This window comes from Mercenaria mercenaria, chromosome 12, assembly GCF_021730395.1.
Source record: "Mercenaria mercenaria strain notata chromosome 12, MADL_Memer_1, whole genome shotgun sequence".
NCBI lineage: Eukaryota > Metazoa > Mollusca > Bivalvia > Venerida > Veneridae > Mercenaria > Mercenaria mercenaria.
The window spans coordinates 57,961,362-57,985,289 of NC_069372.1; the positions used below are offsets into that span (position 1 = coordinate 57,961,362).

At 35.4% G+C, this 23,928-nt stretch overlaps 1 protein-coding gene and 1 long non-coding RNA gene across 3 annotated transcripts in view; both read left to right on the forward strand.

The window, feature by feature from the left end:
* The window catches only part of LOC123533915 (interferon-induced protein 44-like), a 100,257-nt gene that overhangs the window by 33,938 nt on the left and 42,391 nt on the right, over positions 1 to 23,928 (forward strand). The gene's annotated exons all lie outside the window — the stretch shown is intronic.
* On the forward strand, positions 11,404 to 18,330 carry LOC128547413 (uncharacterized). 2 transcript variants are annotated; one of them, XR_008366515.1, is made up of 5 exons: positions 11,404 to 14,118; positions 14,808 to 15,006; positions 15,273 to 15,373; positions 15,846 to 15,913; positions 17,037 to 18,330. It is a non-coding gene; the product is annotated as an uncharacterized LOC128547413 (long non-coding RNA). The 2 variants fall into 2 exon arrangements; XR_008366514.1 differs by having other exon boundaries at positions 11,408 to 15,006.

The window sequence follows — 23,928 nt, forward strand, 5'->3', positions numbered from 1 at the left end:
TCTCTAACCAAGCCTCTGTGGCAGCCTTGAGTTCATCATCATCTTGAAATCTCGTTCCATGCAAGTGCGACTTTAAATTTCGAAACAGATAATAATCACTTGGGGCCAGGTCTGGGCTGTAAGGAGGGTGATTCAATTGTTCGAACTTGCATTCAAGAAAAGTCACTTGTGCAAGTCTTGACTTGTGCGTAGTGGCATTGTCATACAGGAGCAGTACATCAGCGGCTAGCTTCCTCCTTCTTTTTTCTTTAATAGCAGACCTTGACTGTTTGATAAAATCTGCATTGTAGGCCCTACCAGCAGGTTTATAATCTATTAATATCACCCCTTTTGAGTCCCAATACTTCCATGGGAAATGCCACACCCTCTAGCAAGTTCATCAACTTTGACTCGACGATCATTCATTACAAGACCCTCAGCAGGATCAACCATCTCCTTACTGATGGCATCAGCAGGCCGACCTGACCGTGGGTCATACTCAAAAGAGCTTCGTCCATGTTTAAATTCTGCTGACCACTTTGCCACTGTGGAATACTGCGGGCTACTATCACCATACACATCAGCCATGCGGCGATAGATTTCTCTGGCATTTGATCCCTCTTTAGTGAGGAACTTAATTACAGCTCTAAACTCCAAATTCAGATTTTCCATTTTTGCCTATGGTTCAGGTTATTCAACTGCCAAGCAAGAGTGAAAATTGTCGGTGTTGACTGAAAGACTGTTATCACTCAACTTACCATTGTGAATACTGCGCAAAGATAAAATGAATTTTGATTTGTATCAATATATACTTAGTTCTACGAACTTATTGACCTTTCTTCGTATTTACCATTGGTACTGCTAATTTGACCTTTTTGGGGGTTCCATTTACGGACCCTTGTTTGCTAATTGATCGACCCTTTCGTTTCCCATTATGCCTATATCACTCAAAATCCATACTAGGGAAACATGTATATCTATTTGATTGAGATGGCTGATTTTATGAATAATATCAATAATTATTTCAATCTTATCGATTGGAGCACAGACATACTATCTGTAAATATGGCTATGTTACTGGGCTTGTTTTCGTGTATCCATTTCAGTGCAGATTGGATGGCTATTGCCTCACACGTGAATATGGAGACCCTAGGGTCTAATTTGAGGGCCGACGAGCAAATGTCTTTGCCATAGGGCTCAAAGACAACAAAGGTTGCGCCCGCTTTATTTTCGCTGGGAATTTTACTGCCGTCTGTATAGATACACTTATGTGACCTATAATGCATCATTATATGCATTTCTGTTATATTTTTGGCCTGGGTGGTATCTTCTTTTTTATTAATGAAGCATTTAAGACTTAAATCGGGGTTTGTGACCTTAATCCCAGTGTTATATAAAAACACCGGCTCTTGTACATTAACGTCATTTAATTGGTATTTATCTAGTAACCTATTAACCTCTCGAGTGTAGGGCTGTACTCTGAGTTCTTTTATACCAGTGTGACCGTTTCAAACCTACTGGGGCAATCTTTCAGTGCTTTGATTGTATTATTTATGGGCAGAGTTTCACCTAGGCGGCTTGATCTGGCCCAGTATCTGAGCATATTAACCACTCTTGTTTGATCTAATTGTAACTGGGCCATTTCTACTAATACTGCCATTCTATTAGTTCATTTACATGCGCTAATAAATACTTTTAGGGCCTTACTTTGTATTACATCTAGCCTTTTCAGTTGTGTTTTACAGGCATATGCTGTGCTACCATAATTTATTTTGCTCATAATTAAGGAGTTATATAAAAGGAGTTTAGTTTTCTTACTAGCTCTCCAGTTTGTTCCTGATATTAGTCTCAAGAGGTTAATATCTTTTTCAAACCTGTTAACTAGTTCATTTATATGATGGTGCCACGTTAAATGTTGATCAAAGTGCATTCCTTAGAATTTGGCGGTCGGGGCTATTCAAGGGTTTTACCACATAACTTGAGTCCCGGCGTTAGTTTATTCGATTTTGCTAGAATTTTAAGATATGGTTGCCGGCACACTTTCGTACTTGAGTTTTATTAGGGTTGATGGTAAATCCCCATTCGTTACTCCATTTTTCTATAACCTCGAGGACCTTTTTGGCCTTTTAGTAATGTACTATGTGGGTTTGGTGATGATACCCATGTGGCGCCATCATCTACAAAATGGGCGAGTTCGGCCCGGTCACCGGGAGGAGACTGCTTGTTGTGTGTATCTACATGCGGTGTTTAGAGTATTCATGATGAGATTAAAGATCAGCGGACTTATCACAATAAAATATGCCTAATAGGTAATAACCTTTGCAATTGGCCTCTTTACAGTCTGATTCGAAGCGAAGGAGGTGATCTTCGCACGAAAGGGCTTTCCTACATCCTCACTGATTAGGGGAGGACAATTTTTTTTTCAATATAAGTTTCCAGTCTTGTTTTTATCGTTCTTTGCATGGCCTTATTGAGGGTTGACGTTACGGAGATGAGCCGGTATGAAGCAGGGTTAGTTTTTTCCTGATTGGGTTTAAGTATAGGTACTATGATGGCCTCGCCCCAGCTTTCTGGGGTAGAGCCTTCCTTCCAAGACTGATTGTATAGCTTTAAAAGTTTTGCCTTGGCATGTTTTGGTAAGTTTTTGATCATATCATAATGGATAGCATCTTTGCCTGGGACAGAGCTGTTAAATTGACCAAGGGCCATGTTTAATTCAAGAAGGGAGAATGGTTTATTATACTCAATTTCATCGTGTGGGGCGGTGTTATTTTCATTGTAGAGATCGTATTTTTGCTCTTTACATTGTTTGTTTGCTAAAACTTCAGCACTGTAATGTCATTCTGCTAATTTTCTTATATTGTTGCATCAGAAAATTTGCCTTGTCCTTATCCATAACTACCGGTTCGTTGTCATTCAGCAGTGTACCAATGGAACTAGAAGATTTGCCTCTAAATTTATTGACAACGACCCATACTTCTTTTAATATTGTTTTGTGATTAATTTGCGTTATGTAATTTTCAAGACTGGTGCGTTTTGCTTTTTTAATGATCTCTACAGCCTTATTACGGAGTGACTTATATTTTTGAAGATTTTCATCATTCTTTTTTCTACTATAATTATTCCTAGCATTTTCCCTTTGTTTAACGGCATTTGCGCATTCCCCAGTCCACCAGCGTATAACCGCTTTCCTGTTATTATTCTTTTTAACCATTGGAATACTCTTTTTACAAATACTATAGGTATCATTAATAAATTCTGTGTGATTTTCGTCCACTGTCTTACACTCAGTGTTGTAATGGAAATGCCTGATTTCAAAATCATGATATTGGTCCCAGTCTGCTTTACCTATTTTATATTTACGGGTGGTATGAATCGCCTCTGTTTTTATAACAAATTCTAATCCCAGCAAAATTGGAAAATGATCACTGCCAAAGGTATTATTGATAACATCAAAAAATGCATACTGTGCCAAAGTATGAGCTACTAGTGTCAAATCTATTGCCGAGTCTTTTTGATTTGGTAAATCACTTAGCCTTGTTATATTTCCAGCATTCAGTACAACTATTTTTTTGTGATAATAAATTTAGCATAGTCTCAGAGGCCGAGTCCGGTGGATTCCAGAGTGGATTTTTAATGTTGAAAACTACCAGAATTACTGAGTGGCTTCGTATGTTAGAGAACATTTTTGGTAGTGTTCTTCAGTGTTACATTCTTTAATGCTACATAACAATTTTAAATTGTTATGTTTTTGTTGTGACCAAATATAGTTATGCCGTTACTTTCATATTCATTTTGAATGATTGATTTCTCAACTGTATATTTGATGCCCTGCTTATCATATATTATTGTTCCGCCTCTTCTTTGATCTTTGCGTTTTAGATATGTAGCTATTTATTTAGTCATAAAGCTTTGGTGGTGTTATGTTTTTACCATAGCTGAACGCTTCCTGAATACATACGGCATGTACTGTATCTGAAGTTGATTTAAGGAAGCTGTTTTATTCGGTGACCTTTGTGTGTTAGTCCCCTGCAACCCCCGGGCTTCCAAGACATAATGTTAAAATTTTGAACTTACACCGGACATTATTAATTGATTAATTAAAAGGGGGTTACTGTTTTTGCATTTTCTTTTTACTAAACTGTGATGTCACCTAATAGGGACCATGTACGGCATACCACTGGGGTGGTTTGGGACCCACTGAGGTCGTCTGCGACCCATTGTACCATGTGGCCTTACTTTTCTGTTTACCTTGTTGTATTGTTGGGGTCCAGGTAACATCCTATAGTGGTATCTGTGTACGCTGTTTGTTTGCGTATGAGTGGGTGGGGTATGTGCTTTCCCCTCCGCAGTGGATTGTGGTTGGTCTTTTTGTTCTGGTGTGATGTCGCCCTTTGATATTGCTTCATCAACCATTTTCTCAATTTCTTGGCCATCGATATTTTGACTTTGTAGCTTAGGTGCTAATTGTATAATGATGTCTTTGACTTTTGACTGGTGTATATATTCATGTATGTTTTGTGGTTGCTGTTATTGTGTTTTATGTTTTGGTGCTTCTGTTGGTGTGAGACCAGCATCTTTTATTCTGGTCTCATATTCATGTTTAATTGCTTCGTTTTTGTTATGGATGATTTTGAAGAAGTTTATGTATACTACACATCCTTTGTAGGCAGCGCTATATGGCCTGTTGCAATAAGCGCATTTTTAATGTTACGGTATTGACATTCGAAGTGTGAGGACCCGCACAATGGGGTCAGATGGATTTTCCTGTGCAATTGCTTGCAGAATGCCCGTGCTTTTGACATTTATTGCACCGGAGGGGAGACAACAATGAAGGATATACTGGGACTTGTGTACCGTCATTCAGTTTCACCTTCAGCGGTGCTTGTTCTGAACTAAATGTGAGTTTTATTGTCGATGACGGAACCTTTCTTCCATTAATTATTTCAAAGCCCCGGTGGTAAACCTTAATGTTATTCTCGTTGGCAAACTGCTTGACATTGTCAATGTAGTTGATGTCCTTTACGTTAATGACCACTTTTGACTTTGTTTTTGTATTTGGACTAGAATGTTTATCAGTGATCAACGGCTCTAGAGTAAAATCATATTTTTCATATGTAAACTGCCTGGCCAGGTCCAACTTGTCGTTCCGTATCCTAAAGGTAGGACACCCATCCTCGGTTGTTGGGTCCTTTATGAAAGACCCCCCGATATAAGCAGTAAATGATGAGAAGATCTCCTGAAGCTTTTCTTTTGGAAAGACGCATGCCACCGTACGCAGCGTCATCGCTACGTAGCACATGGTGATTGCTTCCCCCACTGTTGTTCTCCCCGATGACCTTTTAGATCTCTTAGTCTGCCATGGATTACCAGGGGATGTATAATTGCTATCCTGCACCGACTTGTCAGCCATGTGCACCTCATTGTGACTGGTGGTATAGGGTGGCTCTCCGCCTTTGTCAGTTTCCGGTTGCACATGGTGGATGTTGGTGACCAGTTTTGGTAAAAATGAGGGGATGGGAAGGGTATCAATATTATTAGTGGTATCAGTCCCCTCTTTTGATGATAAGCTAGGGTGATTTTTCCTAGTTCTATCGGTTGGCAGTTACCGGTTGTACAGGGTGGAGGTGACCTGTAATCCGTCCCTGTATCCTGCTCACGTTCTTGATCCTTACCTTCGATCAAGCCAAGTAGAGTGCAGGTTTGGGGTGTTTTAGGTGTTTCAGGAATACCAGCACCTTGTGCAGCCGGTACACCGGGGTGTTGGCTGTCATCGGACATTGAGCGAGGTGGGGGCATTGCTATCTATTGTGAGCCTCCCCGGGCTCCCGGTTGAGTTTGATTGGTCCCGACTCACCGGGCTAGGTACCGGGTAGGTAACATTACTACGGGTGTTGAGCCTTGTGGTTGATATGTCCACAGACCCATAAGTGGAGTCAGACAGGGCTTTACTTTATTCACCGGACTGCCTGGTGAAGAATGGAGAGATGTTTCTCTCATTCTCTTCTTACCTATCACTTTCCCCAATGATTGCATGGAATCTATTTGTGTAGACCCGCCCACCTGGGCAAAGTCTGCACTTTAAGCCCTGCTCCGCGGCTATTCAAATTCTTTTGTGTGTATGCAACACATGATTACAAAAAATAACAGTTAACGGCAACCTGCCACACTTTAGCATGCAAAACCACAGGTGTTTCATATAGAATTATATATAAAATAAACTCTATTTTGACAGGCGTCACAGTTCATTTTCAGGATTTTCATGCTTTTTCAGTGACAATTCAAGGTTAAAAGGTAGGACGGGAGCAGCGGTTTAGCTTTCTAGCTGTCTCCGTAACCTTTATCTTAGGGTTGTACCGGGTGTGGTCCCTGATGACTTATTTTGTCCTGTCTTTTTCCCATTGTTGTCTTATTTGCTTATTTGTTTTAATTTATTACTTTTATTATTAGAAATTGATTTATTGTTTTATCTATATATTTATATATTAATTTAATAAACTATATTTGGCTATTTAGATTCACACTTGTAAATATTGTCTACTCCGCAATACTCTTGATATAATGTTACTCTACGTAATTGTTTACTGTATAAACTACTTGTTAAATCATTTAACTTATTTATAAATGCACAATATATGTCAAATCGTCAATTGTCTATATTGTGAACACTTTAAAATCTATGTGCTAGATACTGACTCTCTAATGGCCAGTTTGTACCTACATGTTCATATGGCCAGTTTTTCAACTCTAGCACTAAGAAAGGCTTAAACTAGTATTAGTTAAGCCATCGCTCAACCTTGTTTTCTAACGGATTTTTACTAATACTCGGCGGGTATATTTGCGATGTATTAGCTAAGCCTTGGTCACACACTGTGAACATGTAGGTACAGTCATCGGACAGTTTCGCTGTATTTTTACATATATAAAACGTGTTACTTTGGTGATTTACTACTTTCAAAAAAGAAATTCTCATAGAAATCATAGAAAAATACATAGACACATTAAAACACAAAAGCACTAGCGCCCGTCTAATGAATGAAAAAAAAAATGCTGGGAAAAGGTGAATTTAATTCAAGGTAAGACTACTTGTAAGCATTCCTATGTTTGCTCATTGTCTTATTGTTTTCATTATTCCTAAATGTTCCACCTTTTATGTACAAAACACGTGCAGTATGCACTTGTAATTAGGAATGCATTTGTAAATTTAAATTAATAGTATAGGTACTCAAACTGCACTTGCAAATGCATGAATTTCAAAATCCACACGTCATTGAAAGGAGACGTATATATGTAGACGTGCGTATCCATATATATGTGTTCAACTACATTTTTTTTTTGCGTTACATGTAATTATCATTAATTACATGCACTTATATATTTATGCTTGCACATATATTTTTTTAAACGTGTACAAACGTAGCGAATTTAGTAAAGTTAAAATTGAAGAGTTGAATATGTTACATTTTTAGCTCGACTTTTCGAATGAAAAATAGAGCATTTGCACTCGCCCCAGCGTCAGCGTCGGCGTCGGCGTCGACGTCGCCGTTGGTTTAAGTTTTTTTTTATAAAGTAAAACATCTCTAATACTAGCTTTACTGAGACGAAATCTATCCAAAAGTCCAAATCGTCGTACATAACGAAAGGGTTTGCTCAGTCCCGTATCATTCGCTCCCTCCTCAACATTTGCTTTAACTTCGTGCTGGAAATTTAAGTCCATGTCTAAATATTCCGCCTCCATCTTTTCTTAAACCACCTATGCCCCAGGTTTAAAATAACAATAGAAAGATAAGCCATTGCTGACACCGCTCAAAGTAGAAAAATCCAATCGAAGGTTTAACTTTTGTTGAGCCCCGTTATTCACGTGCTGACTTAAGCGTTGTAAATATATCCGACACGGCTTAAGTCGGAGCTTAAGTCTTTACTTAATAGTTGAAAAACTGGCCATTAGTGTGTGACCAAGGCATAGCTAATACATCGCAAATATACCCGCCGAGTAATAGTAAAAATCCGTTAGAAAACAAGGTTGAGCGATGGCTTAACTAATACTAGTTTAAGCCTTTCTTAGTGCTAGAGTTGAAAAACTGGCCATATAAGTCGGTATAAACGTTATAATTTATCTACACTAGCGGTAAAGTGCAGTGATGTTAGTTAATCCTATTGTGCCTACGCGATCAGTAAACCTGATATTGCCTATGGCTTAAAGCCCTGCTCTGCGGCTATTCAAATTCTATTGTGTGTATGCAACCCATGATTACAATAGGTAACAGTTAAAGAGGCACCACAAAATAACTGTATTCTTTTGTGTTTCCATGATGGTAATTATACTTCCCTTATTACCCTACCTCCGAAAGAACTTATAAATGAACAAATAACACAATGTTATCTTTTGGTATAAGCCGTGGGAACCGCAGACCGACTGTTATTTATTTTATACTTCAAAACATAATTATTCATACTTCACAATTCATTATATCATTCCAAAACAATCTATTACATAATACAATCATTTCATATACATGTATCATTATATAAAACATGTTAATGTTTGATTCAATACTTTTTTAGCATTAAATGTATAGCATATTAAAGTCTTTTATGATTTCTGTACAAATGATGCCATTTTCATGAAACGCCCTTCATTGAAATACCCAAATAACTCATTCAACACGATTAATGTTTAAAAAGAAAATCACAACCTGCCGTCGGTCGTTCCCAAAGCTGAATGACTATTTAGCGCAAAATCTACTGAAAACTTCGTGCATCATCTACAGCGACACCTATCGGAGCTAACCTATCAAGGGAAATCAATTTTCGTCTAATTCACTCCTTTCGAACGACAAAAATTTTATTTCCCTTATTACCCTACCTCCGATTGAACTTATAAATGAACAAATAACACAATGTTATTTTTTGGTATAAGCCGTAGGAACCGCAGACCGACGGAATTAAAAGAACGGGCGTAACAAAAATAGTAAAATGTCTCAATAACTTAAAGTCCCAAAGATAATGAAAATTTTAGCCTTTCATCGACAGAGTCCTTGATATAGCCATCTTTGGCTGAATCACCAAGCCATCTACCATGGCGCTTAAACTTTCTATCAGGAATACCACTGTTAGCTGCAGCGGTAGCATCGCCTGACCCCAATGAGTGCAAACAATACTGAGTGATGTCTTTCACATGAGGTTTAAACGCTTCTAGAAAGAGTGTCCGAAACTAAATGTTTACCATCATTTCTAAGTACGTAACCAGTCTTTGTTGCACTCAAATGAGAAAATATATAAACATCTGAATGACATGAAATATCTGCCCATAATAATTAACGTTCAAGGTTCAAAATCGGGCACAATACAGTTCCAGTTCTAGCTATAAGGACCTATGCCCCATCACGATATTTATCCGTTTTACTCGATTCTATGAACACACTCATATATACACTATTAATAATAATGTCTCATCTACGCAAGTTCAAAAGTTAATCACTTCTTAAAAAACCAGCAAAAAGTAAACACGCACAAATAGTTCTTTGATTTTTTACATTCCTTTCTTCATATAACTGTGTGAACATTTTAAACATCAACTCTATAGTGATAGGTTCTTTCTTTTTAACTGGCTTAGCTAGCTTTCTTTTAGCCGCACTTAGCACATCTGCAACTAAATTAGAATTTGTAGGCGATTTGAAGTCAAACGGTTCATGAAAAAATTTAATGCTATAAAATGCATTTGAAATAGGACTGTGTGTATTAGCGGATTGTGCCAAAGATGCCAGACACAACGCTATGTGGAACGCCCTAGCGGGCAATGTATCCTTACTCTCAAGTCTGTTACTCAAAGCCTTCTTTTACCCTTCAACGTTTGAATCCTCCTTTATAAGCCAAACAAGTGTTTCCCGCTCTAGATTCTTTGAGTATTATTATTATTATTTTACCAGATTTATATAGCGCCCTTTTCATGATCAATTTCACGTTCAAAGGCGCTTTACATAGTTCAAATGCAGCCACATATGCAGGGCGCATAATTCATCCTCTACTAGTACAGACAGAGAACGATCTGACCAGAGGGACAGAGTGAGACAAAGCCCCCACGACAGAGAGATCAGAAATCAGATACAGGCTTGTCCGGCTAACTTAGCCTAGCTCGTTTCGAATAGACAGTCTGGTTCTTTAACGTGCCCAGTGTATAGCACTGCACGCAAGGATTGCCTGGGTTCCTACCAGTACACCTCTAGTTGGGTGGGAAACACTGAAAAGCGTTTCTGAAAATTCCCGAGTAGCTGCCGGGGATCGAACCCCCGACCTCAGGATTGGAAGGCCAGTGTGCAAACCACTGAGCTATCCGTCCACCACAAAGTATTTCCGGTAGTAAGGAAACCTTGTCCGTCAGGATGTCCGGCAGCTGATCTATGTCATCAGCATAACTCTGGGAAAATAAACGTGTATAGAAATATTTAATATTTCAAATGTAATTTAAACATTCATTATTATATATCAACTATTTTCTACATAAAATTGTTAAAAAGTTAAACATATACAAGAGTAGTTTTTTTTCGGAAACTTTTCAGTTTAAATATATTGCGTAAATTCTAAAAACACATCTAGTTACATAAGCAGCATTATTAATTTTATTATCCTCAGTCAAACTCACATTTAATGTGATGAGATACAACAATCATTTAACCATAATAATTTATATTGATAGCTTAATGTATTTATTAAACCATGTGTACCAAACATGTGTATTGTTTCTGTGTCAGATCGCACAATTTCGAACCAATAAATCATGCTTTTGTAAACTCTATCTATAAATGTTAATACAACCCTATGCGCAATAATCACACATAGTACCCAGTTTACTTATAAGCAATCAGTTAAAAGGCATATGCCTATCAATCAATATCTCGGTACTAAACCCATATTTACATATAACCATATTAAAAGATACATACATAATCATATCTCATCCCTATGTGTAACACATAGTACCAGACTTAAGTCTGAATTTAGCAATCATCTATAAACATGATACAAGGTATCTTCGTCAAATACAATGTGCCTATATCCACACATAATTCCCAACATGAAAAAATAACATGTTGTTCCAAGGTATTCGCTTAGACAGTTTACTGCCAGCTAATTCTAAAGGCAGCCACGCCAATATACCAAGGGAGGCCACTTAGTTTGTAATATACATATATGTATAAATAAGTTATTTCCCTTATTCTATTTAAAATTCACATACAAGGCTAACATATTGAATTTCAAATTTCCAGTTTCCCGTTTCTACATGCAGTAAAGGATTCTTTATCTGTGGGTAAATACATCCAAAATGCCATTTGTTAAGCACAATAATGGCCAAAAATTGGCAGATGTCCGCTCGGGAATAACCAAAATACCTCTGGCTTTACATTTTTCCGTTTTCTTTAAGACCCCCCTGTTTACTAAAATGACAGGAGGGACATATAACCCAAACTTTTTACCCCAGTCAAAAGTAAATGCATCTACACCAGAAGACTTGTTAACAACAAAATTTTGAATAGAAAATTGGCAATTTCGCATTATGTTCTGACGCAAAAAAAAGTCTATATCTAATGTTCCCCATCTTTCCTGTATCATTTTTAAGATTTCAAAAGATATCCCCCAGTCATCAGTCTCTACCACTTTTGATAAATAATCTGCCCTTTCATTCAAACTCCTTGGTAACCTTTCTACTTCTAAATGAATAGAATGTACCGAGGTAAAATTAAAAGTCTTTAAGGCCAAGTCTTGCAAGTCTGGTTTCATAGACCCTTTTTGAACTATAGTACATACGCCTGTATTGTCTGTTAACCACTTCACTCTTTGATTCCCTGATACATGAACTAAAGACCGTAATATCTCATAAACAGCAAATAGTTCTCTCCACGTGAAGGACTTAAGAGACCCTTCTTGAGACAAAATTCCGTGAGACACCCCGTTTACAGTTCCTACTTCATAGCCCGCAAATGCTATATTAGAGGCATCGTTATAAACGATCCTAGAACAATAATCTGAGGTATACAAGTGCCTAACATTAAGAGAAATCAAAATATTTTCCCAGAATGCTAACTGCTGTCGACTCTCTACCGACAATTTTATGTAAGGATTCCATGTATGGGTTTTCAAAATATCCATGCTCATATTACGAGTCATAATTTGTGATACAGGACCTACAACAATCTGTCCCACAAAACTGGCGACCTTTCTAACCGGGACCCATTTTGACATTTTCAGCTCATGGAGCATTGACATTGCTTTATCAATCCTGCGCTGATGCATACTAATAGTAAATTCAACAGAATTTAAGATTAAAAAATTTGTACCGGGCACCACTGTGACTTGGGTATTAAACCCGAATCGAGCAAATCTTGCTTCACATCCATGGACAATTTTTTAGTTAACCCCACATTATCTACAAAACCAAAACCGTCATCAAGAAACATAATTACCCTTTTTCCTTCTCCCCTCCATTTTGCTATTAAAGGGCGGGTCAATTTTGTATACAAATAAGGTGCTACTCCTAATCCAAATGGGAGTACTAAAAATTTATAATAGCGAACTATACCTTTCATGTCAACAAAAGAAAACCCTAGAAATTCTGCGTGCGGTAAAAATATATCCATAAAATGATATGCAGAGTGAATATCAAATTTTATCATCCAACTGTCCTTTTTGATATACATGAGTGCTATTCTCAAGTCTTCATATTTCACCGACAGTTTCCATACATGTTTATTGACTAATCGTAAATCCAAAATAAGACGTTTTTTGCCATTGGTGTATAACTAGGTATATCTGCACACTGCTGAATTAAACCTCTGTCTTTTTATAGCCTCTTTCTCAAAACAACTTTCTTTTAAACAGACGAATTATTACTAGAAAAAGATCTACTTGGTAACGAGTAAAATGGGATTTTGTATCCATAAAAATGGTATCTAAAATAAACTTGCTCTCATAGCCTTCCAAAAATCGATATGATCTTTTAATCTGTTTTTAACAATAATATCTTTCTGTCCCTGTTCGTATTCAAAGAAATCGTCTGTAAACTTATTTTTAGAATTCTCAACAGATCTAAAATAGAATACTCATCTTGAAAGTCAATATCTGGGTTTTTCCTAACTGGGCCACTCTCATTTTCTTGCGGGTAATTCAGGTTGCTGCACCGTCCTTGTGTAGGGGCACGTTCTTCTAATGTGGTTGAGCTGTCCGCAGGCGAAGCATGGACCCGGGGTAAAGCGGTTTCGTCTGAAGGATGGCGCGGCAGAGGAGCCTCGAAAGGAGCCATACCTGGGTTCATTTGTTTGTCCATGGTTTTGAGTAGGAAACGTCCCTGTGAAAACGGATGGACCTCCCCATGCACGATTACCAGCACCAGAAATACCATATGCAGCGGAAGGCCTATTAAACGATTTAGACCTTTGTTTGACCTGATTCGTGACTCGTCTTCGGAGTTGCTTACAATAGGGTTGCATACATACTGTTTAACTGTTTCCCATCCTCCTTCTGATGAATCGCAACCCGGATGTGTTTATTTCGAACCCGGAGTTTATCACACGACTCTTTGAACAAATCCACGGCATATTCCATTTTCCCATTATCTATCGCCCAAAGTCCTGGTTTCAAATTTCCTCCAACTCAATCAAATTGAATACGGTTTCCTTCGTATTTCCAACGTATGTCTTTCTCAGTCCTTAACTTTTTCACTTCAGAAGATACTGACAAAGAATTACCTCGAACCTCTTCTCTTAGCGCATTCGTGTTTTTGTCCTCTTATTTCACCAATAAGTTCTTTAATATCGTCCTTCAAATCCGAAGATAACGAACCACCATTACCGGTTTCTGCTGTACAGGTTTATCAGATTTATCCAAAGAAAATAACAACCTGACGTCGGTCGTTCCCAAAGCTGAATGACTATTTAGCGCCAACTCTACTGAAAACTTCGTGCATCATCTACAGCGACACCTGTCGTAGGCATTTAACTAGAGCATTTTATTTTCAAGGGAAATAATTGTGGTCTGACTGTATTATTTTGAAAATCACAGTTGAGATTTTTTTATGTGTGCACCGGTACAGTTTTGCGGGGAAGCGAAAGTTGACATGGAATTTTGTCTTCTTCTAAAAACAAGGTAAGTTGACAGTTTTTGTTGAAATATATATCTGATAGCTGACACATAGGAGAATGTTTTGGTTTATATCCAGCTTACAGATTTTTTTGAAAATGAAGAGAAACAGGGGGAATTCTGTAAATTTCTTCTTATATGCAAATGAGCTGAAAATGTATTGAAATGACTAGATCAGAAGTTTATGCCTTTCCGGTAAGTTTTTCCCTATCTTTGACGATAGTTATTAAAAAGTATAGATATCAACCTCTTTGCTGATATTAGTACCTAAAATTTTTAGCCTGTGAATAGCTGTGGAAATTTGGGACTTCCTTTTTTTGAAGATATAAATAGATCTAAGCTATATTTAGACTAAAGTTTTTTTCAGTATAACAGCATGTAGAGAACCTTACATACAGTCAAATATTCTTGATATTGCAAGGAAATATAATGCATTTTTCAAGTGCTTGCTGTTTCTTATGTTGTACATACTTGATATAGGTCATTGTCAATGTCAACTATCATTATACTGACATTTGAAGTTGTTGTTTTTTTCTAAATTACCTCCCTTATATATGCATTTTTCTTCATTCATTTTATTGATAATTACTTCCCTTTATGTTTAGCAAAAATTCTCAGATTGCATTTAATTAACTCCCTTTATTTAACATGAAAAATTCTCTTGTGTAATGATTATTTGTATATTTTACTTACAGTGTCTGATACATGTAGTTGCAGTCTGTCTTTGGAAGCTGTAGAAAAAACAAGAAAGAGGCTGACATAGTGGTATAGTTTGTTATATATGAAGTTTATTGATGGCATTCATGTCATGATGATATCATTAAAGTACAACATACATTGATTTTCTGACAGTCATGTGTTATTACATTTGAACTGAGACTGTTTTATAATCAGGTTCGTGATACTTTTTAAATATACATTGTATACAATAGTTGCATTTTTTTCAATATTAATTGCAGCTTTATAAATTAGAACACTTCAGGTTCATGTTTGATATAGTTTATTAATGATTATAATTTTAATCATACAATGAGTTATGAGATATTTTATAAATTTTAATATATTTAGATTAATAAATGTAAAAAGTCTGTATTAAATGCATAGGTCATCTTTTGTAAAAAAATAAAGGAAAAAAAATGTTGTATAATTTTCATTTTCAGTTTTGGTAGGGAAAAGTTTGAGTATGTACATGTACAGTTGTTTGACCTGTCTTACCCTGTGGCAGTCCAAGAAGATGTTACCATTATGAAAAATGCAGGAGGTATTATGTTTTTGTATGTTAAACAAAGGTCTCAAAGCATTTATATGCTGTATGGCTACATTCTTGCTCCTGAAATAACTGTACAAGACAGCTATAAGGCTGACATTCCTGACAAGATGTGAACCTTCTGGACTTTATGTCAGCCTGGCATAAACATTTCTTTCCTGTAGCTTTGTGTATCCCTCAATTTACTAAGTACATATCTCCATTAAAAATAATGATAATAGATATGGTTTAGTAATAAATGTGTGATAGCTTTGTAATGTCAACATTTCAAAAAAAAAATGAACATGTACTTTGATAATAAATATTGAAATACAAATTTCATTATATTGTATCAGTCAGCAAAAACATGAAGTACACTTGTATCTTTGTATTAAGATAATTAAAACAATTATATTCAAATGCTTTGACACTGATTTTATGTTGATTTCCTAGAATGTGTGTGAATTAATGTTTTACAATATTTCAGAACTGGAAGACAATTGTTAGTGCAGAAGGGACATAAATGTTATGACAAAAGTAACAGATATAAATAAGGTAAACTATTGTGATAAAAAGACATGGCCAGTGCTGCACATCACAAAGGAAAATATTTGAATTTAATTTTTTGTCACTTATGAGTTCTGTAAAGCTGATTTTGCAATATATATAAAATGATTAGAATTAATTTTTTTTAATGTGATCTTTTTTTCACATGATTTTGTCAAGACTGACAATTTGTTCATTGGAATAAGATAGTTAAAGGCGGCATTGTGTCACATAAAAATATGTCTGCATAGTTGCCTAACATTAAATGTCAAATTGTAAACAAGGAAATTCTAAATTTGGAAAATCCTTTCTTGTTTTTCTTCATTTAGCTCAGTTAAAGGAGATGAAGTTTGAAGCAATTTGCACAGTACAACCTCTCCAGAGTAGCTCACTCTGAAGCAAAAACCTCTCTATAACAACATCATGAGAATTTCCCTAAGCTGAAATGTAACTGTCAAATTTACTTCTCCAGAACAACCTCAAAATAACTAAAATATTTGTATATCCCACAGGGTGTTGCTCTACATAGGTTGCTTTGTACTTATAATATCTATGATGTCAAATGCTTTAAGAAAAACAACACTTTCAACAAGGGGAAAAGTGAACATATATTACTCATAAGGTGAAGTTTTGGCAGTTCTCAAGTTCATTGTTTTTGCATGCTATATAAATACACTTTATGTAGTTTATCATTATTACATCATATACTAATCAGAGGTTGTAGGTTGTTGTTGGAGCTTTTAGGTGAGATCATAGGTGAACATCATCAGATTTATCTGTTTATTTTTTTCACCATTTTATTGAATATATGTACATTGAATGTTATAAAATATGCAATCTTTTCAGACAGTCCTATTAAATAACTTGTCATTTAGTGGATCTAAGTATATGTAAAATTTAAATAAAGCAGCAAGCCAAGTAGCAACACAATCTTGCTGCTTAAAACAGGTAATTCCTTAGACAAGTTGAAATTAGACAAAATGTCAATTTGTAGAGTTACCTGACTTGCTGCTTGATAATATATTTCTAAGATTAGAATATCTGCAAATGTCTCAAATGATGTTATAATTGTTTTAAAAACTATCATGTTTTATTCTCTTTATGTAATAAAGTTTTACATTTGTATTTCCAGAAGTGCTACAAGTGTGTTGTCATGTGAAATGAAATTTACCCCAACTGTGCTGCAAGATGTATATTCAAGTGCAAGACAGCCATGCACCAGCTGTAAACTGAGATGGACCCATATAATAAATATGTTGACTTTTCTATGTATTATCATCTGTACAGAATGTGTTCATGACAAGACTGTATACATATATTGTTAAATCATTTTTTATTTCCATTATTGCATGCATGTAAGAAGCAAGCATTTAACTATTGCATTCATAGACGTGTTAAAATGTGATCAATCTAATTTAAAGAAACACATTTAATTGGACTTTTTAAGTTTCATAGTATTTGTCGGTGGAGACTGACCCAGTCATTCAACTTATACTGTCTGTGTGTCATTTCTTGTATGTTATAGTTTTCTTAATAATACATTAAATGTCAAAGTTATGGTAAGATGAACTTTTTATCACTTGTAGATTAATGTTAAAGCAGTTCAACATTTTACCATAAGTTAACTAATATTCTATTTAACCAGAGTTGTCACATATTTTCATATAAATAATTGTATAATACAGTCTAATCTAATCTACATATGATGTTCCACAATTTTTTAGTTATATTTTATGTTGATATTTTATGTTGTTTTCATGTCTCAACATATAATTACTAACATCAAAGAAACTTAAGTATTTTACAATTTGGTTGGTTTAATTGGTTGTTTTGTTTATATATTTTATTTTTTTCCATCTAGGAGAATAAAGAAATATTCATTTCAAAATATCTCATCATTCTAGATAAGTACACTACATAATCAAGATAAAAGAAATAAGAACAAAATATGTTGGTGGAATTTTATTTTCAAAAATTTGATATACTGTCTTTGTAGTATTTACTTCTTTAGATATGTTGGACTGAAATGGGAATAACAACATACTTTAAGTTTTTGTAGTCATAAGTTAATATGGGAATTATTAACTTAACTTAAAAAGATTTTATCTCACTGTTATGCAATCTGAGCTTTAATATTTTTCAACATTGTCATTGGCAACAAGGCTCAAAATTATTTGTTGTGTATACCTTGCATTCATGTGTGATAAATACTTTTATGGCATTCTTTAATGTAATTTATGCTTTTCATCTTACCATGGATTAAAAAAATATAAATTTATTTGTCTGAAAATTAAGGTAAAAATACTGACTGATTAAATTGCAATATAAGAAAGCTTATTTGAGATAAAGGGAGGTAATTCCATAAAAAAATATGTAGAATGTAGATGATAAATGTAATGAAGGGAGGTAATAAAATATTGTGAAGTTTTTAGTCTTCATTTCTTTGATGAGCTAATTAATTGTTTTACATTTTGGTTTATTAACTACAAGTATGACCTAACATGTGTACCTGTCCTGAAGGAAATAAAATAGGTTGTTTAATGTCCTTGTACTGTTAAGTTGTTCCTGTATTTGTTTACATTCCATGTCTGAATGAAATGAAGAAACAGACTTTAATGAGGGTATCCCGGGAAAATACCTATGTTTATTTTTATATCAGCAAATTTGATGAGATAGTCATTCAGGAGTTGTCTATCCTATTTCCAAAAATGCTATGGGGACTAAATTTTTTGGAGTAAATATCTCTTTTAAGAAATAACACACAGCATTTTAATATTGTATATATATTATCTGATGCACTTAGCAATATATATTTGGAGTCAAAATGTTAAAAATTCCGGTTTTAATTTTTTAGTTACAATGTCTACCTATCGGAGCTAACCTATCAAGGGAAATCAATTTTCGTCTAATTCACTCCTTTCAAACGACGAAAAATTTATATGCTTTGCATGAAGAAAATGAGAAATAACAAGTGTCTAATGACAAATTGACAGTGACATATATTAGGCCAAGACAATGTGTGTAATGTCCTTATATTTTATTGAATAACTGTAGCAATATGTACAGAAATCAGTGTATTTAGTGAAATTTCAATCACATTTTGTTTTTACAGTGTAAGATAGTTATTCATCTATGTTTTAGAAACTATGCTGAAAAGAGATTGACTGAATAAGTTTGCAGATGAAGTTGTCAAAACACATTTATTCAGGAATGGCCTAAATTGTCCACCTGAAAACTTGTAGTATAACTGTATATTACCTGTATTTCAAGAATGATTTCCTCTATTTTTGTGAGTGAAAAAAAGTAGGTCACTAGGTCGTGATGGGTCTTTAACGGTCACGTGCCACACTTAGCACGCAAAACCACAGATATTTTATAAAGAACTTTATATGAAATAGACTCTATTTTGACTGGCGGCACTGTTCATAGTCAGGATTTTCATGCTTTTTCTGTAACAGTTTAAGGTTAAAAGGTTGGACTGGAGCTGGTCTTTAACAATAGACAGCGTCACGCACGATTTTTACCTGTAATTAATGCAAATTATCTACTTTTATGTGTTAGTTTAAGTGAAGTACGATCAGGTATTTTGATCAAGATCAAAATCAAAATACCTTCACGTAGGTAATTAGATCCTGAATATACGGTGTTCCGTGGAGGCCATCGCAGTTTCGCGTTGTCAGCCAAAGAGCGAAATCGCAAAAAATAAAATATTTTGATGCAAAAACGCGATACTTTGATACGAAAACACGATGCTTTAACGCGAAAACACGAAGCAAAAAATATCGCGTTTTCGCGCTGTTAAAATCGTGTTTTTGCATTTTCGCCCTGGATCTGCTATCGTCTTTTTGTGTTTTTACCTTCGTGGTAAGTAGGGCGAAAACGCGAAAACACGATATCATAGCACGAAAATGTGATATTTTTGCCTCGTGTTTTCGCGATCTTGTATCGTGTTTTCGCGCTTTCACCCTCTCAACTGCAAAGGTGAAACCGCGTAAAACAAGATGTTTTATCATCGTAATTTCGCCTTTCGCTTGCAAGACATTATGAGAGACCGTATATTCGACCCCGATACATTTCAACCCCAACGTACGGTGTTCCTTGGACATTTCAACCACTCCTTGCACATTTCAACCCCAATCTATGATAAGCATGGCAGGGTAAAAGATGTCATTTTTTATAGCGGTGTACCTATTAATCCCTTTTTCGACACCCATTCTGTAATATGCACGGAGGATAAAAGATGTAGCAGTGTAATTATTAATCCATTTTAGGGTTAACTGATAAAGATAATATTATAACATGTAATTCCCCACACTTCCGGGCTCACAATAATTTCTAGCTAGTCATTATGTACCTTGATTGTTACTTAGTACATTAGATAGTTGTCAACATATTCCACAGTAGCTTTACGTTGAAGAATATGATGTGGTCGATGGACAGTCGACTGTGGTGAGTGCCACTCGACCCGCGTATGCTAATTTAAAAATAGGGGTTTCTGGACAGAAAACAATTACTCTTAAATGTATGTATTTATAGCCTTGTGTCATTTTCTTGGGACAATACATGGCCGCGCGCCAATTTCACTTCTTATATTACCTTCTCTCAGTCATAATTGTTTTCATGTTTGTTTCTTGCTGCAGAAGTTGCGTTAGAAAACATTCATCACCAATTGAACTTAGTACGAAGAGAGTGGAATACACATTATATTAGGAGGCAGACACGGTAATTAAGACCTTATGGAAAGCCAGACATTTTATATTTGTATCTAGAATTATATTGTAAACGAATTTCATTTAGGTCTTGCCACAATAAACATTGTACTGAGTAAAATGGGAAACATACGCACACTCTGCATGAGTATTTATTCTGCTCTTGTCATTGTGGTGTGAAAAAAGTACACCCGTGTCAACACATTGCAGGAATAGGTCAAATAAGCTTAACAACTATTACAAGAATGATAGATTTTTTGTAAGAATTGAATCGGCTAAAGGGTAAGAACTGAACCAGCGAGCAACTATTCCGTGTTCGCCCGAAGTTGGTTGCCTTTTGTAAAGATAAATGAATTTCCCCAGAGTTCGTAACATATCATATTTTACTTCACACGTCCGCATTGAAACTGAAATACGTGGGTTAAATAAACTGAAATTGCACGGAATGTCATGTTCGTTCCAATGGAACACTGACATTACGTCATGTGCGCAGAATTATAAGACAGCGGAGTAAATTTAAATTATGCGACGTGATGGTCATGTGTTGAAAAAAGCTATTTACAGGTGTTGATCTTACTTTAATGCTAGTAATCTTTAATGTTATCCATCCATGCGCGGATCCAGAGAGGGGGTGGGGGGAATCCTAAAAAGGGAAGAAGAGAAGAAGGAATGAAAATGTTTTTTTTGAAAAGGCACCATTCAAGGTGTGTGTGGCTGCTGCTACATACGACCCCAACATAATTCATATTTATGTTAATCATCTCAAAGAAACTAAGAATTTTACCTCTAAGAAAACTGAATTTTATTATTTTTCCCAAATACAGGATAGTTCATAAATTTATGAAAATAAGCGGTACATTGCATATAAAATTGCAGTGAAAAGGGTGTTCTTAAATGCTCTTTAAATGTCCCAGAATGCACAAAATGAAGCACTGAATTTCAAAATTTCCCAGGGGGAATGCCCCGGACCCCCTAGCTGGACGGCTACTTTTCTATTTCAGCCTGTTCAACAAAAGATTATTGACCACCCTGCACTTTTAAACGGCTAACATCCACGAAAAACACATGAAATTAATAAGTGTATAAGACACATGTTTGTCATGGCTGTAACAACTGATAGGTAGGCCTATTAGACCTTCCTGGTCATAGTAAGGGGTCGATTGGACCCTCTCCGTGCATGCCGTCTATCTTAGACTAAAATTTCCAGTTGATGAGGCAGACTGGGTGGTAATGCCACATTCATCTAGCACTGGAATGGAGGAAGAACTAGAAGCAAGATTTCTTCGAATGACGCAACTAGATGGAATGCGTATGCGGGATACATCAGCTGAAGCCATTGACTTGCTAACCAATTATAAGGAAACAAAATGCTTGAGCAGAAATGACAAACGATTCACTGGCAGTGAGGTGGTCTGGTTTGCATGGTCCTTCACTTTAATAAAAATAAAGATGTTGATTTGTTATATAGTTTTATACATTCAATTACTTGTGATTCATGAAGTATAAAGTCTTAACTTCCATGTTCGTAGTTTTTTGGGTTTTTATTGATACGACAATTGACGTGTTCTCTCCAAGCGATCTTAAGATATTTTGCTTAACGGTTTATATCATGTATAAAAACGTAAAATGGTGAAGAATTTGAAAAATTTAAAACAGTAGTACATATATATGCACATGTCATTAAAACACTGACACACATGTATGACACTCTTACGCTAGAATGACGTCACGTTAACGTGCGTTGACATCAATGTTTTTTAAGAGCGCTGTTATATTTTATCTACTGTTTTAGATTAATGGCATATTAGAATCGAAATAATTTATGCCAAAACCGTATTTTAAGGAGGTAGGTTACCTTTATATATGTATGTGCGCATGTCGAACCGTAAGCTAACGTGACGATTTACGACGACGTTTACGACAAACTAGCTAAATATGTTTGTATACAATTCTTCTGAAAACAAATCTTGCCTCCGATCTGATGCTTTATGGTTTAATAATGCAGAAATAATGAATTGCCGCAGAAACGCTTCAAAACAATGTTGCCTTAAAATGACGTTACGTGTCAGTTACCGCGCAAAATTAATAGCTTTTATTTTGAAAGTACGTAATTCGGTACATTTTCTTTATTTGAACTATTTTCAAACAGCCATTATTTGCTGAAATATTTTTATGAGTCTTTTGCTCTGAATAATAATCAATATTTTGCTTCTTTTAACATGTGTAAGTAGTTATATTGAAATGTTATAAATGCGAAATGTAAGAAAATGGATGATGGCAACCAATGTTATTTGGAATATATTTGGGTGGAAGGTTACTTGTTACGGCCATTTTCAAATGGAAAATGTAGCAGTTTGATTTGTAATACATATTTTTCAGTTTCCGTTGATAATTTGTTTCTTATACACTAAAACTAAGATCTAAAATTGTTCAAATTGCAGTATAAAATTGCGGTTTCTTGAACTGAATAGATGTTACCATGGAAACGAAGCCCGTGACCTATACATCTAAATATAAAATTCAAAAGCGTTGACACTGGTCTATTTAAGGAACACAGCTTCGGCTTTTTAGTTTCATTTTAACAATATCAATGAGAATAATAGCAGCATGCTGAATGATTTTTCCATGAAAAATGCAAAACGAAGGGCACTGCTGTAAGTATTTTAAGCTGTGAAATTTGTTTGAATAAATGCAAGTAACACGAAAATGTAACTTACGTTAGAAATAATATCTTTTAAAAGGTACATTAACATGAAAGATAATTTTATTCAATATTTTTGTAAGAAATTACGACAAAAGCAAGATATCAGCTATTTTAAACACCTCTATGGCCATTGTTACTTTAAACGTTAAAAAAAAATAGGGTACCATGTAAAGTGCTTGGTATTTTGCTAAAGATATTACCCAAATATTCCATGTTGGTCATTAACAGAAAGGCACTGAAGCTGTCGAAAACCTAGTTTTTGTACACAGTTGTTTAAAAATGAGAGAAAATGCGTAACGAGGACGAGCCCCGCGACATATACATTTAAAGCTTATATTAGAAAGCTAACGCGCATACTAGTGATTTATCACAAGTGTCCTCTCTATCCCCTCATATTATAGTACTGGATGTAAGAAAACTGTGAGCTTTCTTAAAATGTTAGAGAGAAAGGAGAAAGACTACCAAAAATGTGTATTCAACACTTGTGCCGACTTTTTTTTTACACACACACACAAAGAAAATTAAATGTATATATACCCAAAGCTCTAATATAGGCTGGATGACTACTTGACACATAGGTTATGCTCATGAACATCTGGCTTCATCATGCA